At 43.9% G+C, this 11,661-nt stretch overlaps 1 pseudogene; it reads right to left on the bottom strand.

The window, feature by feature from the left end:
- Positions 1 to 494: 494 nt before the first annotated feature.
- LOC121799468 lies at positions 495 to 3,005 on the bottom strand (annotated as a pseudogene).
- Positions 3,006 to 11,661: the final 8,656 nt, after the last annotated feature.

Below are 11,661 nucleotides of genomic sequence, written 5' to 3'. Positions count from 1 at the left end.
TTATACATGAATTACTTATATTTATTAATATCATTTTGCAATACTTTTATAATATCACAATTTCTATGTATATGTATTTGTATAAAAAAGTTTATTACTCCTTTTGTTCCATAGTAGTGGAGTCTTTTTACTATTTTGGTACGTTCTAGTGGAGCCATTTTTCTTTTTAGTAAAAGTCAACATATTTCTTCTTATTTACTTTATTCCCTATTACTTTGTTCTATCTTCATCTCTCTACCTTGTTCATTTCATACTTTATTTTTTCTTTCTTTAACCCACTTAACACAATTTTTTTTAATCTATGTGTCGAAAAGAAATGTCTCCACTACTATGAAATGGAAGGAGTAATTTTTTAAAAACATAAACTTTTAAAATGAATACAAATTTTAATGCAAAATTAGTGAAGTAAAAGAGAAATAAAAAGAAAAAGCGTGTCAGTGGAAAATGGATCGCATCTCATTAGAGAGAAAGAAGTTCCTAAAATAGAAGGGACGTCAGCGCTGCACTGTCTTACTAAATTTCAGCCCTGGCTTCTTAAAATTTCGAGTTCCGTCACTGGCCAAGATATACGGCGACACGCAGTTGACACGCACCCCGAGGGCCTCAAGCTCCACGGCGGCGTTCCTCATCATGCCCACCACCCGTGCTTGGAGCTCGCGTAGGCGTGTGAGGACATGCCGCCCATCACGGAGCACGCGCTGGCCGTCGTGATGATGCTCCCGCTCTGCTGCGGGATCATCACCCGGGCCGCGTGCTTCGTCCCCAGGAATGCGCCCACGAGGTTCACGTCCACCATGCGCTTGAATTCGGACAGCTGCGTTCCTACTATCTTCAGTTGGTTAGATCCGCCGACGCCGGCGTTGTTTATCATGATGTCTAGATTCCCGTACGTGGAGAGCGTCGTGTTCACGACACTCTCCACGTTGGATTCTTTGGTCACGTCGCAGTGGACGAACGTGGTCAGAGCTAAGAGCATCTCCAGTGGGCGGACATCCCACTAGGACATCCACTAGGACATCCCAAAAACACCTCTTGCCACGTCACTAGGACTTCTCATCCCACTGCCACGTCACTAGGACATCCCCTGCACAATCCGCCCTTCCCATCGCCCTTCCCACTAGGACATCCCGTAATAAAAAAAAATCATACATTTACAAATAAAACAATTTACATTTACGGAAATAAAATTTGACCGAGAATACGAACGGGAAAAATTAACAACTTCATCGGAAAAAACATACATGATTCGAAAAAAAAAATTACATACTAATAAAAAAAAACTTCATACATTATCACGTCAACCCCTCCGAGTCCAAACCTCTTTGATGATATCCTGCTGAAGTCGAACATGGGCATCTATTTGCCGCATGTCGGCAAATGCACGCAGCCGCGCGACCTCTCCATGAGGTACCCCCATATTCACATTCGCGGTGGCCACGCCGTGACTTGGACCTGCACCCGTATCATCTTCGTTGGTCCACTGAGTCAGTTCCGCAGCTTCATTTTCGACAATCATGTTGTGCATTATGATACATGCGTACATGATATCGCCGATGTTGGGAATATACCACTGCCGTGCAGGACCCTTCACAACCGCCCACCGACTCTGGAGCACACCAAATGCCCGCTCCACATCCTTGCGCGCTGCTTCCTGACGGCTCGCAAAGTATGTCTTCTTTTGTCCGAGCGGATGCTTGATTGACTTCACAAAGACGGGCCAGTTTGGGTATATCCCATCTGCCAAATAGTACCCCATATTATGCTGGTTGCCGTTGGCGACGAAACTGATGGCGGGACCAACGCCATTGCCCTGAGCGTTGAACAGGGGCGACGACTGGAGAACGTTGATATCGTTGTTGGACCCGGCGACTCCAAAATAAGCATGCCATATCCACAGCCGGTAGTCAGCTACAGCTTCAAGGATCATCGTGGGATGCTTGGCTTTGAAGCCGGTAGTGTACATCCCCTTCCAGGCGGCGGGGCAGTTCTTCCACTCCCAATGCATACAATCTATGCTGCCCAACATCCCAGGGAACCCGTGCACCGACCCATGCATATCTATCAGCATCTGGCAGTCTTCGGGGCTCGGACTCCGAAGATACTCGTCAAACATGTCGGCCGCGCCTCCATACGCCAGTTGTCTGATTGCGACAGTGCACTTCTGCAAGGGTGTGAGTCCGGGTTTGCCAGTTGCATCCTCTCTGATCCTAAAATACAGGTATCTTCTCTCTAAAGCACCCACGATGTGCAGAAACAGCGGAAGATGCATCCTAAAGCGTCGCCGGAATAAGGCTTCCCCAAAACGCAGTTGCAGAGCGAAGTAGTCCGCATACAATCGAATATGTGCAGCAATGTGGTCACGGGGTACTTGAGTTCGATGATGGATCGACCGAGGTACCGCCGCTGCGACCTTTGTTGTAGCAGCCTCTCTATCGCACCTTCAACAGCGACCTCCAACTCATTCTCGCTATCACTTTCACTAGACATTCTAGATATACTTGAAATTAGAGATGTAGAGAGAGAAACTTGTTAACACAAGTGGTGCGAATGAAATAAAATTCAACGAGCCGTATATATAGAGTTTTAAAAAAAAAATTTAAAAACCGGACGTCCGCCCGCCCGTCGCGCCGACGTCCGAGGACACCCGACGTCCTCACAGGACGTCCGTATCCGACCCTAAACGCCACAATGGCGGACGTCCCGGTCGCCCGTCGCGACGTCCGACCGGATGTCCGACCGGACGTCCGCCATTGGAGATGCTCTAAATCTTTCCAGATATTGCGAGCTAATTCCTCTTGGATGTCGGCTATAACAACCTTCGCTCCGTGGTGGGAAAATAATCGGGTGGTGGCCTCTCTGATGCCGCTGGCGCCGCCAGTTATTAGGGCTACTTTCCCTTCAAGCCTACAAACATAAATTAATTACACTAATTTTGGTTAATTGTTGTATAATAAGGTTGGAAAATGTGAACGTTCAACATACCTTCTTAGAGAAGTTGAGGTCATACTGACGATATTTTTTTTTTGTTGTTGTGAGATTCAGTTATGTACTATTGTTCTATGTTAATTAAAGGTCATCGATATTTATAATCAAATTTGGAAGGCTAAAACATGCCTACTAAGTCTAATTGATTTTTGGAATCACTGCCTAACTACCATTCTTATTTTTAATCATTTTAAATCGCCCTATATAACTTGATTCGCTTTGCAATCTTCACAACAACCTATATATATGTAATTTCTACTCTTATTCTTACTCCACCTAGTCTTCATTTTGTTTTTTTTGTTGTTCATGTTTTTATCACAAGGCCTAACCTATGAATAAATAGACATATGTGAAGTAACCCACTCCTATTATATAAAAAATAATAAAAAATAATAAAAAAACCACTCCTGTAGTCCTATTTTATTAATGCTCACAAGGCGCCACTAGTCTTAAAGTCCTTAGAGCATCCATAACCGTGCTCTTGCCAGCGGCACGGTTGTGGGCCCGGCCCCACTTTTTCTACCTGCTCTCTAGCAAGAGCACAACACCCACAGCTGTGCTCTTCCGCAAGGACGAGCACAATTCAATTTAAAATTCAATTAAACAAAAACATTTCCATAATATTAAAATTCATTAAAAACCACAATAAATAATACAAATTACAAATAAAATAAAAAAGACATAATTAAAATCCTAAAAATTAAAAATTACATAATTAAAATACTAAAAATTAAAAATTACATAATTAAACTCCTAAAAATTAAAAATTACATAATTAAAATCCTAAAAATTGAGATTGAGAGAGTTGTTTAGTATAGTGTCATTTTTTGTGTTTGAAATGAGAGTATTTATAGATGAAAGTATGAATTTTGGGGTAAAAATGATGGAAAAAAATTAAAAGTGTGAAAAAAATGGATATGTTTTATTAGGAAGTGAGACAATATTTTTTTAATTAATTTTGAAATTTTCAGATTTTTTCGATTTTTTTAAAAATAATAATAATAAATGATAAATAAACGGGCCAATCAGAGCATGCCACGTCGACGCCTTGTGCTCTTGCCGCTGGCACGGCCGTGCTCTTAGCTAAGAGCACGTCCGTGCCAGCGGCAAGAGCGCAGCGGCGGCGGAGCGCGTCCTTGCCAGCGGCAAGGACGGACGAGCAGCATTCGACCACCGTTGGGGATGCTCTTAGAATGCTAGGATGTTCTAAGACCAACTCCAATCATACATCAAAATCTATTTTGGTGTAAAAATTATCTCCAACCATACATTAAACTCAAACTCATTGTTGGTGTATTCTAGCGATTTACACTAAATATGATGTACAACACCAAATATGGTGTTAATGCAAAAATTTATGAGATATTACAAATCGCCCCATTATTATTTAAATGTGTGAATAAAACACAAAAAAAATTACAATAACAAATGATGATGCTCGATTTCAAAAGTATTTGACTTGATATGACGCAAAAAGAAATAAAGTGCTCCTTTGAACTTGCACTAGTTGATCAGTTGTGGGAACAAACACACATTTCGAGTCTTAAATATTTTCACTTTTATATCCATATTGTGGTATGTTTTTTTATAATTGTGATATTTTAAATATGTTTTAATTTATGTTTTAATTTTATAATAGCATGTGAAGTGTATATTAATTTTCAAGTTAGTGCATTTTTTAATATAAATTATACTCCCTTCGTCCCACTTTAGGAGTCTCATTTGAGTTCGGCACGGATTTTAAGAAATATAAAGGAAAGTTGGTGAAAAAAGATAGTGGAATGTGAGTCTAGGGTATAGACTCTGGTGCATCGAGCCAAAAAATCACAAGATCATTGTGAGCAGGCATGTAATATTCACTGAGTCTATAAATTCCTCTCAATAAAGGACAGGATAGTGAGAAATTTGTTGTACATGGTGAGCACACTCCCAATTCAGAACTGGAACCTGAGATATTGGATCAAGGTGTAATGATGAGATCATACAGGGAAACTCAGATGGAGAGACTGAGGATCTCAGTCAATATCAGCTGGCTCGGGATAGAGCAAGGAGAAAGAATGTCAGGGTTCCTGCCAGATATGCAGACTCAGAGATGTTGTACTTTGCTTTGTGTGTAGCTGGGGAGGTGGAGTTTGCAGAGCCAGTCACATACAAGGCTGCCATGGAGAGCAAGGAGAGAAGTGAGTGGCTAAAGGCCATGATTGAAGAGATTGATTCTCTGTTAAAGAATGGAACATGGGTGCTTGTTGACAGAGTTCAGGGAAGAAGAGTGGTAACCTGCTGAAGTGGTGAGTCTTTTCGCTCGACTCTAATGTCGAATGACTAGACTCAAGAGTAAGCGAGTGTGCACATATGAGAATTAATGCAAAGCTCGGTCCAGACACAACGCTCCTTAAATCCGCTGGATCACTGGGTCCAGGAACTCTAGAGAACTACAGTGTTTTTGTCGTTGGACACACTCGACTCCCCTTCAAAAATAAATCCCTCAACCCGAACACTATGAATTAGTATAGGGAAGTGGGGTCGATCCCACAGAGATGGATTCGCAAAGTAGTGCTAAGAGACTATGGAAACAAACGGCTGCTGCCACGCAAAGGGGTTGAGATTTAAACTACCACTAGATCTAGGCAAGAAATGTAAACGCTAGACCTAGGACACAGAAAACTTACTGGAATCAGACATCAATACCGAAAGACACAATTACTCCCTAGACTAAGCAAACGACTACCTAATCTAGCTAAACAGTAAGCAAATAACAGTGGGGACCATATTTCCAGAAATAGCAAGTACGGTAAAAAGCTGCAGATAACCAACCCATGCTCCAACTAACTACGACATGTACCTTCGCAACTAAACTAAACTCGCAGATGGAGAAAACAGAGCACACTCCTAGATTCAAACAGAATATAAAGATTTGGACGCCGGAAACTTGCTATGAATCGGAAATACATCAGATCTACATAAACTAGGCGAAATGAAATGAAAACACGTAAGCTAGGCATAAAATTAAAACACTCCTGCTCAGAATCACTTCAGACGCTTAATCCACTCCGGATCCAAGCCATCTGAACTCAACAACCAACAAAATCAACTCCATAACTCCGATTCTCACAGATCTGCTCCGATCAACTCCAAATTCCAACAATCACAAACAACTCTACAACATCAGCAAAACAAAACCCCGATTCATCCACAAACAAACTCCATTCTTCCAGATCTCACCATTAAACATGCAATAATCCAGAAAATAACCACGAAAACAACCAACTCCAACAATCCAACTCCAGAATTCAAGTAAACACAATCAATCGACAGAAATCATCACGATCTACGTAAGCGACAACGAAACTTGCATAAAAGTAGAGAAATATCCAGAAACAAAAGAGGACCGAGCTTCGAACAGCGAAGCTCGGCGAATTCAGCAGAAACAACAAAAAACAGAAATAAATTGTTTCTTCGCCCCAAAGAAGGACGGTGTTACAACCCACAAACACTATCGGAAAGCTAAATGTGAACCCCAGCGCGACCCCGAGATCTTCCGTGAATTAGAACCAAGCATGTGAAAAGTGAACTGAGCAACAGGCTGTTCGTGAGGCCCCCACCTAGAAGGTCCCTCCAGCTTGCAATGCTTCTTCCTTTTATAGATGCGGACATAGCCTTCTAGAGTCTTCGTAGAAATCCCTATTCTACCCTTCAACTCCGAGGCTTCCTCCGTCAAGTAATTTCTTTCATAATGTCCGCTCTTTCGCCAGTTTCCTAGGACTATGCAAGCGTCCTCTTCTTTTCATGGATCTAGCGAAAACCTTCACACACCTGGCTTAAAACATGCGTTAGACCCAGTAATTTCACGAAATAAAAACCCCTAGACCGATGCATGAAATTAGCCTTATCAAACTGCTCACACTTAAACCATGCTTGTCCTCAAGTATGAAAGACAAGAGAAAGAAATAAGGCGAATTTCAATGTACGGTCCCCAAGAACGACTCTACAAACAAAAACAAAAACAGACTCCTGGACCTAGACAACTGGCAAAATAATAAAAACAGACTTATAAAAGAAAACAACACAAAGAATCAAAACACAAACAAGCATGAACTAGGTTCGACTTTTAGGCAACCGTCCCCATAAGCTTAAGTTCAATCCGATCGTCTACAGTCTTCAAATCTTCCCCCTTCCCTCTTCTACCTAAACGGTACGTCAGTTCGTCAAGATAGCCTATTGACACCCCAGCTGTTAGGTTCGCTCGATCACTCATTCCTCACCAGGTATGTTAGGATCAAAACGCTCCCCAGTTAAAGTTATGCCACTGATGCGTTGGGTTATGAGAGTTTTACCCTTCTTACTTCTCTTTTTTTCCCATTGATTTTCCTGGGTCAGGTTGAAATTGCTTCCTGCCCTTGAGGATACTAATATTATATTTATTTATTTTTTTATTATTTTTTTCCCTGTATTATATCCCCTTTTCCCCTGGACCTCGTCCAGCTTATACCTCTAAATTTTTTTTTTTATTTTTTTTTTACTCCTTCCCTGGACTTCGTCCAGCTTATTCCACCTTTTCCTGGACTTCGTCCAGCTTATACCTCCGAAACCCATTTTTTTTCTCCTTCATACTCTACTCCCTAAGCATCAAGTGGCAGCCTAATTTACATGTTAGCACAAAAAAATGTTTAGGCTTATAACTCGCTCTTATAGTAGGGCTGCACAGCTGGGTTATCTAAGGCTTTTTCCATCGTCCCAACTTCATTCAGACGCCTTTGGTTTATTAAGGAAGAAGGTGTCAAAGTTGACATGCATTCTCTCTTCAATCGCTCCCACTAAGGGAATCCTGCCTTATTATCTCACTAGCTCATGCGAAACACACATCCTAAAGACTCTTAAACCAGAAAGAACACAAACACCATACTTACTCCCCCCCCTCCCACTTCACTCAAGCTTGTCCCCAAGCCATCCTAGTGAAGGGGGAAAAGGAAGTAAGAACAGCAGACAACATACACAAACGCAAACAAAGCACAAAAACAAAACAAACTTCTCACACTTAGACCGAACATCGGGCTAAGTGGGAGAAAGCGCAACATACAAAACCAAAACAAAACAACCCCTTCTCACACTTAGACCAAAAATTGGGCTAAGTGTAGAAAGGTATAGCACATATAAACAGAACGATGCATGCTGGCACATAAAAACACAAGCGAAAGAAAAACGAAAAGTAAAAGACAGAAAAGTAAAAGTTACTTGGTTCTGGGGAAATTCAATTCGGGTTCTGGCCCCCGCGGGAGCCTGACTTGGGTGGCACTGTCTGTTGGGTCATTTTAACTTTCTTTCTTGCCGATGACTCCGGCGTCTCATTCTGATCTTCTGTGGGTCGGGGTACGGTTTTCTTCAAAATCACGGGCCTGGAGGAAGACGGGGTGGTCTGAGGCCTTTGGGCTTGTGGCGGCTTCTGCACAGCTAGACTCCCTTGACCCGACGTCTTGGAACCGCCGCTAGGGTCAAGAAGTCCCATCGGTGTCTCGGAGAACTTCGCTTGAAGCCACTTCGTCATCTTCATCATCAGTGCGACGGCCTCCGCCATCTTGTCGGAACGCCTTGACGATTCTGCCACTAGGTCGGTGATACGCCCCTTCAGGGCTACGACCTCCTCTCTACTTCTCCCCATTTCCCTCCGTATCTCCGTCACTTCTTTTCGTACACCGATTACCTCATTCCTCACATTCTCTACTTCGTTTCTCACTTCCTCAACTAACTTTCTGACTTCTGCATCCTCAGCATTGTTCCTTCCTTTACCCCGTAGGGCCACAATCCCCTCCAAAACCATTTTCATCTCTGACCTCATCCATCCAACCTCTTTCCTTACTTCTTCTACTTCTATCCTGGCTCCGGCTTCCATGTCAGCAGTATCCTTCGCCTCCACCATCTCAGGCTCCTGCTTCATCTGCGCCTCCGACTGACCGACCTCATAAAAGCACACGTCGCTTCCCTGTGTAATGAGCAGCCCCTTATTGAAAAAGTAGTCCACGTTGAACACCTCCGGGGGTAGACACATCTTCACTTCTCGGCAGGACTTGTGAATTTTCATAATAACGTTGCGTTGCAGGTAAGCCCCTAGAAGGTGGCATGTGTAAAGATGTCGGGAAGGGTTGGCTGTCACTTGATGGCAGGCTTGGGCTAACCAATAGCCCAAGTGTACACGGACTCCCTTGGCCATGCACCAAGTAAAGTACAAATCGGGGGTCGTCAGAGCATTGTTGGCTGTGCCCATTAGGTTGTAGCTAATGAAGGTCTGGGCGAATCGCAGGACCCTGTTCTCAATATGGTGGGCCTTCGACCAGCTGGTTTTGAACTGACCTACCCTAGGGTGAGCCACAAACTCCCATGCGTTCTACGTCTTGAATCCCGGTGTCAGCTTCGGCGGACCAATCATTCTCTCGCTCCACAAACCCTCATCATCCTCTGTGCGCGTAAGCAGTCCCATCCGTAGAGTCCATTCACGGATGCTCATCACATGCTCTTCATTGATGAGCTGGAATTTGATGGAGTCAGCATTCAGATCGGTGGTGGACTTAAATCGGAAGGTGGAGAAGAATTCCCTTGCCAGGTCGATTGGAACTTCGGCGGTGCTGTGCTTGAGCAACCAATCAAAGCCGATTGCGTCGATATAAGTTCGGAATTCATCATTGCAAGCGATCTGCTTGAGCTCCGATGAGCTGTACATTTTTCCAGACTTAGCGTACTTGCCCTGGGCACTCTTCTCCTTGTGGATGGTTGCGCGTTTTGGGTCGTCAAACTTTCTCATCTCGTCCAGGAGCTCTCTTGTAATCCAGATCTCAGTTGGCTCAAAGTTGAGCTCCTCTTCTTGTTCTTCTTCAGAGTTTCTAGACCCAGCAGAATCCTCGGGCTCTGCAGCGTATGGTACCTTGGCAGGTCGAGGAAGTGGGGATTCAGTGGATTTCCCTTTCGCCTTCTTGGTCTTGGAAGGAGCAATTTGTTTCCCCTTCCTTTTCTTCTCGGCTGCGTGGCGGCGTTCCTCTGCATCACTCTCCCCTCTGCTCGGTCTGGGAGATTCTGCCTGGTCAGGTGCTGTGGCTTCTGGACCCAGCATTTCTTCCTCCGTCTGCTGGACAGTTTCATCTATCTCATCAAGCAGGCTCCGACGAGCCTGTCTCCGCGCTTCCCTTGCGTTAACCGGTGAATCGGTCCCTTCGGGGACATCAGTCAGATCCAATATCAAATCCAACCAGGGGTTTCCCCCTCAGAAACACCAACCACTCTATCCTCTAAAACAGGGGTTTCCCCCTCAGTGGCAGATCCTAACCTGGGTGCACTTACGGCCAACAACTCCAACCCCGCGGCCAGATCTGTTTCGTCTTCGCGAGTTTCTGCAGCGGTTGGTTCTGAAACGGCAGCAGTGGGTTCTGCGACGGCCTCCGGCTCAGCGGTGGTTTCTTGAACGGTCTCTGGTGGTGGTGCGGAGGATGTTGAGGCGGTTGGTACAGATTTCCCCATTACAGCCGCGAACATGGCAAACGCCTCCATCGCCTTTTCTGGTCCCCCAAATTTTTGTAGCATGTCTGCCATAAACGCCGCCGCACTTGAATCGGCGGATCCTGAGGTGTTCCCGACACTTTGCTTATTATCCATGGAGAATTCTGCAAAAAAATTTTTTTTTTTTTTGACAAAGACTTGGACGGAAACTTCTTTGATTAGGGTACGAAAAGAAAACCTAGAGAGAATTTGGGATGTAGAGAGAGAGAGAGTAAGTAAGTAAAAATAAAAGAACACGGTTATTATCCGATAAGCATGGGCGAGGACGATTTTTGCAGGCGGGTTGCAGGCATGACGCCAGCGACTGTACGCTTCCCATAAAGGTGTCCTTTGAAATCCGAGCCGGTGCCAACTCCCTCCAAAATTTTACTTCTCAATTCCCTGCCCAAGTAACTTCCTTCTGCAAAATCACACTTAGAGAAAAACATTAAACTAAAAAAAATGAAACGCCAGACTCCCCGGGTCTAGGGTATGACAGTATCAAAAACATTCCTTAAGGAGTCTAGTATTTCGAAAATATTTTTGGAAGATTATTTTTTCTGATTTGTTTGGGTTTTTCTTGATTTTAAAGAAAGCGATTAAATATTTACATTTTATGTTCAAGTGTTCTCAAGATTCCCTAGGTCAGGACATGTTAAAACTTCTTGGATGCTGGACCTAGGAAATTCTCTAAGAACACTCACTTCCCAGACCGATTAGGCGATATCAGGGAGTGCGCGTAGTGGCATTTCGTCCACTCCACACATCTCCGAATTATCCCTAAATACCTTCACCCTATGGCCATTGACAAGAAATGGAGTAGAGTTTGGAGCACTTCCCTTGATCTCTACTGCTCCATTTGCACGAAGACTCACAACAGTGTATGGTCCGACCCATTTGGACTTCAGCTTACTAGGCATCAACTTGAGCCGGGATTGGAATAGGAGAACTTTCTGCCCAATTTGCAATTCCTTGACTCGGAGGTTCTTGTCATGCCAAAGTCTTGTTTTCTCTTTGTACCACATTGCCGATTCATATGACTCCAGCCTTAGCTCCTCCAACTCCTGCAGCTGCAATTTCCTCTCTTCCTCGCAAGATTCGGGTCTCATGTTTATCTCCTTGACCGCCCAATATGCTCGGTGTTCTACTCTCACG

The sequence above is a fragment of the Salvia splendens genome, chromosome 1, assembly GCF_004379255.2.
Source record: "Salvia splendens isolate huo1 chromosome 1, SspV2, whole genome shotgun sequence".
Taxonomy (NCBI): domain Eukaryota; kingdom Viridiplantae; phylum Streptophyta; class Magnoliopsida; order Lamiales; family Lamiaceae; genus Salvia; species Salvia splendens.
The sequence above is the reverse complement of the archived record's forward strand: the minus strand, read 5'-3'. Positions and strand labels throughout refer to the sequence as shown.